The 8,994-nt window shown below is 38.3% G+C and overlaps 1 protein-coding gene and 1 pseudogene across 1 annotated transcript in view; one reads left to right on the forward strand and one right to left on the reverse strand.

Annotated features, from left to right (window-relative positions):
- Nucleotides 1–1,680: 1,680 nt before the first annotated feature.
- Nucleotides 1,681–8,994, reverse strand: part of LOC105544108 — a 9,178-nt pseudogene continuing 1,864 nt past the window's right edge.
- SLC26A3 (solute carrier family 26 (anion exchanger), member 3) overlaps nt 7,711–8,994 on the forward strand; it is a 38,046-nt gene continuing 36,762 nt past the window's right edge. The window contains exon 1 of the mRNA XM_011986366.1: nt 7,711–7,829. The gene's annotated coding sequence lies outside the window, so the exon portion shown is untranslated. The remainder of the gene's footprint in view (nt 7,830–8,994) is intronic.

An 8,994-nucleotide genomic window follows, 5' to 3' on the forward strand; every position in this document is an offset into this window, starting at 1 on the left:
CAAAAGGTACATTCAAGATCTATATATATCGCTGCATGTAAATTATACCTTGTTATGGATTGAACTGTGTTCCCCAAAAAGATACGATGAAGTTCTAATCCCCAGTACCTCAGAAAGCCTTCATTTGGAAATAGGGTCATTGCAGATATAATTAGTAAAGACGAGGTTATACTAGAGAGTGGGATAGGCCCTTAACCCAAAATGACTAATGTCCTTATAAGAAGGGGAAAGACAAAGATATACCGTGAGAATGCCATGCAGTGACAGGGGCAGAGACTCAAGTAACGCAGCTGCAAGATGAGGAATGCTAAGAAGTGATCACCAGGAACTAGAAAGAGCCAAGCAGGGATACCACTCAGTGTCTGCTGGGGGCATGGCCTTGCTGACACCTTGATTTTGGAGTTCTAGTCTCTGAAACTATAGAATAAATGTCTATTGTTTGAAGTCACCCAGTTTGTGACACTTTGTTATGGCAACCCTAGGAAATTAATATATATCTCAAAAATTTGTTTAAATCTGGAGTAACAAAAAGAAATAAAATAGTACAGATACAGTTGAAGCCCCTTTCATAGTCCTCCCAGTAAACTCCTTCCCTCTCTCCATGGAGGTAACCAGTATCCTTAATTTCTTATCTATCATTCCATTGCTTATTTTTATACATTTACTATATATCTACGAATCAAGCATTTTTGCATGTTTTTATTTTTTCATTTATTGGAACAAAAATAGAAACTCCTTATTTCTTTCTTTTTTCTTTTGATAAGTGTGTGGGTACAATGATTTGATATGCATACACATTATGAATTGACTACCACAGTGAAGCTAATGAACACTTCTATCACCTCACAGTTACCTTTTCTGTGTACATGTATGGTGAGAACACTTACGGGCTACTGTCTCAGCAAATTTCAAGTATACAATACAGTATAATTAACTGCAGTCACTGTGCTATACAACAGATCACAACAATTCATTCATCTTATAACTGAAGATTCATACACCCAACCTCTGGAAACCACCACTTTATTCTCTGTTTTTATGAATTCAACCTTTGTTTTGTTTTTGTTTTAATGTATTGGTTTGTTTTTATTTTGTTCTGCTTTTTTGAGACCAGGTCTCAGTCTGTCACCCAGGCTGGAGTGCAGTGGCATAATCTCAGCTTACTACAACCTCCATCTCCTGGGCTCAAGCCGTCCTCCCACCTCAGCCTCCTGAGTAGGGATGACAGGCATGTGCCACCACGCCCAGCTAATTTTTTTAAAGTTTTATAGAGATGGGGTCTCAAACTGGACCAGCTCAGGCTGGTCTTAAACTCCTGTGCTCAAGCAATCCACCCACCTTGGCCTCCCAAAGTGCTGGGATTACAGGTGTGAGCCACCACACCTGGCCTGTACTGTTATTTTTTAATAGAAACCACATCACTTCATTTGTTACAGCAAATAATAAATGAGACATAATAATTCAAAAGGGCCCCAAAAAGCTTTCTCTTCCCACAAAATAACAGATTATTAAAATAAGCACCTCTACCACCCGAGCCTTTGGTCAATTTTTTCCTTTGATCCCTGTTCTCTCACCCACATCAGCATGCTGCTCCCAAAATGGAACTTTGCCTTCAACTGTTACACGAGCTAAGATGCTGGTCCATCAACTTGCCTTCATAATATAATGGAGGTCCCTAACTTAGCTGAGGCACCTGGACAAGAATTTGATTTCAACTTCATTCTAAGGCCCATGACTGGTTTCTTTAAAAAGCTGCAGGTGAATGAGGTAGAAAGGACAGAGACATGAGATGGAAACTAGAGAAGGATGAAGAGGATGACTCCCACACACTATAGGACCACAGGCCTCTCAAGGCTGAAAACTCAAAGAGCAGTGTGACACCCACACAGCTGCGGAGAGCACACGCCTTCAGCTTCTCCTGTAACATGCGCCATGGGGCAAAAATCTGGATGGCAAATGTCACCATGATGAAGGCATACAGGGACCAGGGAAGGCATGAGGACAGGCAGACAGAAGCAACGACGGCCGTGTTCAAGAACAATGTGACGGATACAATGGCAGCATTGGTGCCACAGTGAAAGATGAGGTGGTCTAACAGCGTGAAGACTGACACAGCACAGATGGTGTCAGTGCTGACAGACTGTCAGGGTCTTCGACACTAGCAAATAGCCATAGACAAAAGTAATGAAGACTACAGGCTCTTCAAGTCAGCCCACCGGACATGCCCAGTCTACTTCCACCCTTCACCTGTATTCAAGATCAAATAAAACATATGCAGTCAGTGAAGAAGCCAGGCCAGTCCCACAAGGCCAGTAGGAAACCAGAAACCCTTTGTCCATGTAACACCAGATAACCACAAAAACATAGACAACATGCAGCTGATGGATCACCACACTCAACTCAAATACCCCAGTCCAATATTGGTATTTCTGAGCATAGATGTTTTTCTGCAGTTCTTTCAGGTCCACATAGTTATCAAGGAAGGGCTGTCACTCACATAAGGCCTTCTGCCACTTGGCCTCCTTAGTGTTAGTTACAGGTTGGCATGATTTCTTTATGCACTGTCTACTGTCCTATTAATGGAGAGTAGATAGCAGATAAAGAGTATTAGGCTATTTATAAGGTCAGTAGACTATCAACCAGACTATCTAGTGGATTGAGGATATTTATTTTCTTTTTTTTTTGCTATTATAAATATTGCATATTTATATATTCTAGAAATATTCATTAACATGAGCCAATGTTTGTTAAGAATGCATACTAGTGGAATTGCCAGGTCTTAGAAAATATATATCTTCAATTTGACAAGACAGTGACACGCTGCTATCAGAAATGACTGCCCCAATTTACAACTCACAACGATAGTATAAGGGTTCCTATTGCTCCACAGCCTCTGTGACACTTGGTATTTTCAGGCATTTCATTTTTACCATCTGATAAACAAAAGCAGATTTACTGTAAAGCAAATGAGGTTTAGGCTTCAGGACCTTTCATTTGCATGGGCCCCTTCAAAGGCCCTGTAGTTAATTTTATATGGGAAATTTTGTAATCTTTTTCTTAAAACAAGATCCACAAATTGCATAATCTTCATGCTCTACTGAAGCTAGTTACAGCCCTGCTAATGACGGATGCGAAATGTATATGGTTGTACTTACTTTTCCCTGATTACTAGTGAACTTGAACATATTTTCATATGTTAATTGGCACTTCAAGTTTTCTGTGAATTTTGCCTTTTGTTTATTGATTTGTAGGAGTTCTTGATATCTTCTGGATATTAATCTTTTTTAAGACTTAACTGGGCAAATACCTTGTTCAGTGTAGAGCTTGTCTTCACTTTTGTTGTAGCGTCTTCCATGTTTTAATTTTAATAAAGTTGAATTTATTAATCGTTTCCTTTATGATATGCACATTTATGTGACTTGTTGAAGAAATACTTTTATTCCAGGGTTATAACAGCATACTTTTTCTTCTAAAAGTTTAAAATTTTACCTTTTCTATTTAGGCCTTTGGTCAATTGAAAAAATGTGTGTGCAATTGCTGCGAAATAGAGATCTAATTTTTTTTCATTCCACATGGATAGCCATTTGTCTCAGCACCATTTATTGAATAGTCCATCTTTTCTCTAATGTCATGTAATCTCTATTATATATCAGTTTCAATACATGTTTCTAGGCCTTCTGTCCTGTTCCATTGGTATGTTTATTTCCCACAGCACGAACATGTAACTGCCATAGTTACTATAGCTTGATAATAAGTCTTTATATCTGCAAAATAAGTTTCCCCATTTTTTCTTCTTCAAAGTTGTCAACAAATGTTGCATGTTCTCACTAATAGGTGGGAGCCAAAAATGTGGATCTCATGGAGAAAGAAAGTAGAATGATGGCTACCCACAGGCTGGGAAAATTAGCAGGGAGGGGGGATGGAGAGCTGTTGATTAATGAGTGCAAATGTACAGTTAGATAGAAGGAGTAAGTTCTAGTGCTTGATAACACGGTAGGGTGGCTATAGTTAACAATAAATTATTGTACAGTTCAAAATAGCTAGAAGAGAAAATTTGGAATGCTCCCAACACAGAAATGATAAATGTTTGAGGTGATAGATATCATTATTACCCTGATTTGATCATCACACATTGTATGCATATACCAAAATATCACATATACCCCATCAATATGTACAACTATTATGCATCAATTTCAAAAATTGTCTTGACTTTTCTTGGCCCTTTGTGCTTCCATACAAGTTTTAGGCCAAGTTTGTCCAGTTCTATGAAAAAAAAAAAAAGAAAAGTTTTTTCATTGTAATAGCATTTATGTAATATATTAATTTGAAGAAAACATCTATATGATATTGAACTTTCACATTCATGAAGATTTATGGCTTTGTATTTTTCTTAGGTTTTGTTTTTGTCCTTTACAATGTTTTGTAATTCTCTCTATTAAGTTCATCATTATGTATCTTTAGATAAGATTTACTCCAGCCAGGCACAGTGGCTTGTGCCTGTAATCCCAGCACTTTGGGAGATCGAGGTAGCAGGATAGTTTGAGGCCAGGAGTTGGAGACCAGCCTAGACAACATAGAAAGAACCCATCTCTATAAAATAAAATTAAAATTAAAAAATTTACTCCTGTAATCCCAGCACTTTGGGAGGTCGAGGCGGGCAGATCACGAGGTCAAGAGCTCGAGACCAGCCTGACCAACATGGTGAAATCCTGTCTCTACTAAAAATACAAAAATTAGCCGGGTGTGGTGGTGCGCACCTGTAATCCCAGCTACTCAGGAGGCTGAGGCAGGATAATCGCTTGAACCTGGGAGGCAGAGGTTGCAGTGAGCTGAGATAGCACCACTGCACCCCAGCCTGGGCGACAGAGTGAGATTCCATCTCAAAACAAATAAATAAATAAAATTAGCCAGGTGTGGTGGCATGTGCCTGTAGTCCAAGCTACTTGGGAGGCTGAGGCAGGAGGATCACTTGAGCCCAGGAGTTCAAGGTTTCAGGGAGCTATGATTGAGCCACTATATTCCAGCCTCAGTGACAGAGCCAGACCTTGTCTCTTAAAAATAAAAAAACAAAAAGAATTTATTTCTACTTATCTTTGTAGTTTTTGTTGCTATTACCAATGATATCTTTCTTTTTATTACATTTATCACATGGTTATTATTAGTATATAGGAAGGCTATATACTATGTAATATATATATAATATAATAATTTACCTTTGTTCAGCTTGTATCCATCAATCTTGCAAAACTCTCTTATTTGTTGTAAAATTAATCATTTTTATGCTGATCAATAATTCTGAGTCTCTACCTTTAAGTGCAATATTTTCCAGTTCTTTCATCAGCCAAACCTAAATACAAAATTTAATCAGTGTATAGTGGTTCTGAATAAATGTGCTGTACCTCTGTTAAAATAATAAAAAGCAGTATTATACAGTAGTTAAAGACATGACAAAGTTAGGCTTTCTGGATTCTAGCTGGCTTCAATAAAAGCCAATAAAAATAAAAACTTGAGATTTCACCACAAATGAAATCTCAATCTATTCATTTGTGAAGTAGGAACAAAAATACTAAGCTATCTATGGTTGTTATGAGGATTAAATGGGATAAACCCAATAAAATACATTGCAAAGTTCCTAGCCCATAGTAAACACTAATTACAGTTAGCTAATATTGATAAAAGCATGATAAGTGGCACCACAGCTCATTCAATTATGCAGTTAGCACAGGTGTGAGCCAGATTTGAAAACACAGGTTAGATTAATTTCTAACAAACGCTAGTGACCTGTTCACATTCTTTTGGAATTGTCTTATATCAAACATATTTCATTGCTTGAGCTGTCATTGAACCACTATTTATTGAGTCATCGTTCTGTGTTAGATTCATTCTAGGTACTGCACATACAGTAGTGAATTCACCAAAGTCCTTGCATGCGTGGGGCTTTTATTCTAATGGGAAAGCCAAACATTAGCCAAGTAAATAATTGTGTATTTTAAAATTATGATGCTATGTTTTAAAAAGTACATGCAAATTAACCAAGGGACTGAAAAAATGCTCTGAGAGAATACCACAAGAGGGGCTAATTAAGATTAGGAAGTCAAAGTGGTTCTCTTTGAGAAAGTGATGTTGAAGCTAAGCAACAGTCAAACTGAGAGGGAGAGAGAAGCGCATTTAAGCAGAGGAAATGATGTCTGCAAAGAGTGGGCAAATGTGCAACTACAAGAGGCCACCATGGTGGGAGTGGAGAAAACAAAAGTAAGAGCAAGGTCGGATGAGGTTGGAGAGTTGTGCAGGGGGAGATCATGCAAAGACTTTGGAAGCCTGTTTTCCTCCATATAATCATCAGCCCCACAAAGAGGACTAGTGTGAAAAGATCATTCTGATTAATGAGTGGTAAAGAGATAGGGAGGGCTGCGAGAGGAAGCAAGAAATGAAGCAAAAGGTAAGAATTAAGATGAAGAAAAGTGATGGCTTTGGGATGTATTTTGGAGGCATACTCAATAGGGCTTAAGGATGGAATGGCTGCGGGTGGGGAGAAGGTCTGCAAGAGGAAGTGTCAGAGATGGTTCCCGGGTCTCTGATGTGAGTAAAGGGGAATATTCTTTACTGAAATGGGGAAGACTAGAGATGGAGCACATTTGGGAGGAAAGATCAAGAGGTCTTAATCTCAGTATGTGTTATGTTTGAGATGCCTACAAGGCATCCAAGCAAAGATGTGGAGTAGGCAGTTAAATATGTGGACCTAGAAGGCTGGGGTTAGAAATCTGAATGTTGCTGGGAGCCATGGACTCTTATTTAGGGTAAGAGGGTAGCAAGAGAGGAGAAGGAAATTCAGAACAGAATCTTAGGAAATGCCAAAGAAAGTTACAGGAGAAATTGGCAAAAAGGATGAGGTGAAAAACAAGTGTGTTAAAACATTTTTTTAGCATTTTAAGAAAAGAAGATTTTAGCCTAGCATGATGGCTGAGGCCTGTAATTCCGGCTACTCAGGAGATTAAAGCAGGAGAATCACTTCAGGCCATGAGTTTGAGACCAGCCTGGGCAACACAGCAATACTCATCTCTAAAATGAATTAATTAGTTAAATAATTTTTTAAATAAGAAGAGGAGTTCATGAAAGAGTATTTCAGCAGGGCCAAATGCTTTTAAGTAAGATGAGAGTTGGAAGTATTCATTGTGTTTAGCAACATAGGGTGTATTGCTCTTAGGAAGAGCTGTAGTGGGGGCAGAAATTGGAATGCAAATATGGCCTGTGGCTGGGAGTTGGGTGAGTGTTCCTAATGAGGGCCTTTATCCTACCAGGAGTTAACCTATACACCACACTTTTGTAGCCCATGACAGATTGCATGGAGTCATCCAGACAAAGAACACCACCACTAAGCTCTCATCGAAACAGGTTGGTAAAATGTCAAGGAGATAACCCTTGAGAAGATTCTTTTTTTTTTTTTTTTTTTAAAGTCCACGTGTGCATCACTGTGCAAATCTCTGCAAACCAATGAAATTACATACACACAAGTGCAATGGGTGGTTTAATCTCACAAGGAACTTGAGGAAGCAATTTTCATCATCACTTCTGCTGATCAAAGTCTCAAAGGTCAAGACCACATTGCAGTCTTTTCATTGTTGTAAAAGTTAATGAAAGTTAATTATTAAAGCTGACAGAAAGGTAACTTGTCCTCTGTCTTACATAACCTATATATAGACATCCCTATGCATATGGATGCACGCAGAGCCTGTAGACCTGAGTGGATGGACACTGCCTCTTAGAACTAGAACTTTATCTTGAAAATGTATCACTGTTGCTGAAGCTCCTCACTGAGTAGGTGTCAGGTAGGAACCAAATTTATGATTGTTATATTCAAACTGGTTTTCTGTTCCTTGAGAATGGTATTTTTTCTGATCAAGCCTATTTAGGAGTTATTATTATGTTCTTGAGTTTATTCCATGTGTGTGAATATTTTGAATGAATCCACTAATAAGCTATGCATGTATGTCTGGAGCGCTAGCAATGTGGAATAAATATTTAAGTAGACTTTAATTTAACAAGTAAATGGTTGTAAGCATCATTAAGTTTTAAACAGTCTTTTCAAAGATATTAGTGTTCTTGTTTTAATTATTCAGATAATTCCTTTAATTCTCGACTCAAATCTGACTTTATAGATAGATTATCTGCTCTGAGGGTTAGGGGGAAAAAAAAGCAAGCTTTAAGGAAATAGTTTCTCCAGGAGACAGAATCACCTACTAGAAAGGATTCAGAAAGGCCATCTGGTCCCAGCCAGGCATAGGAGCATGTACCTATAGTCCTAGCTACTCAAGAGGCTAAGGCAGGAGAATAGCTTAGCCCAAGAGTTCGAGGTCAGCGTAGGCAACATGGCAACACCTTGTCTCTTAAAAAAAAAAAAAAAAAGGTCGGGGGACATGTGTTCTGGAAGTGAGAAATTTATCCAGATATCCTAGAAAGTCCAAGACTAAGGGAAACAGGGAGAGAAGAAAAGGCAACGAGAGTAAGGATAGAGAATGGAAAGAGAAGAGAGATGGGGAGAAAATGGTTACTGGAAAGTAGCAGAGTGCCCTATGCCACAAGTAGTATAATATAATATAATATACTTAGTAATATATGGGTACTTATCCCATACATTACTAACTCTACCAAGGTAAAATCTATTTTATTCTTTAAAATGTCAGGAAAAGATTATACAACTTTCTTTATATATGCAAGTGAGGAACAATTTATCAAATTATTGGACTAAATAATTCTCTTTTCTGAAGAAAGTCATTTGGAAAAATTGTGTCATGAAATTTTACTGCATAAACATCATTCCTTTTTTTCTTTTTCTGAGACGGATTCTCACTCTGTCACCCAGGCTGGAGTGCAGTGGCACAATCTCTGCTCACTGCAACCTCCGCCTCCCAGGTTCAAGTAATTCTCCTGCCTCAGCCTCCCAAGTAGCTGATACTACAGGCACACTCCACTGTGCCTGGCTGAATTTTTTTT

This window comes from Mandrillus leucophaeus, unplaced genomic scaffold (assembly GCF_000951045.1).
Source record: "Mandrillus leucophaeus isolate KB7577 unplaced genomic scaffold, Mleu.le_1.0 Scaffold298, whole genome shotgun sequence".
Lineage (NCBI taxonomy): Eukaryota > Metazoa > Chordata > Mammalia > Primates > Cercopithecidae > Mandrillus > Mandrillus leucophaeus.